The sequence below is a fragment of the Pteropus vampyrus genome, unplaced genomic scaffold, assembly GCF_000151845.1.
Source record: "Pteropus vampyrus isolate Shadow unplaced genomic scaffold, Pvam_2.0 Scaffold323, whole genome shotgun sequence".
NCBI lineage: Eukaryota > Metazoa > Chordata > Mammalia > Chiroptera > Pteropodidae > Pteropus > Pteropus vampyrus.
The window spans coordinates 967,021-967,220 of record NW_011889104.1 but is presented as its reverse complement, the minus strand read 5'-3'; positions in this window follow the sequence as shown (position 1 = coordinate 967,220).

Here is a 200-nt window from a genome sequence, read left to right as displayed (position 1 = left end):
AATCTTATTGAGTATCACTCGTATCTGATGAGTCATCACTCCCTTGTCACTTTAAAATTTTTCTTTGTCTTTGATTTTGATGTTTCAGTATGAATCTCTGTGAGTGTATTTTACTTGGAGGTTGTTAACCTTCATGGATGTGTAGATTAGGTTTTTCATCAAATTAGGGGAGTTTTCAGCCATTGCATCTTCAACTATTC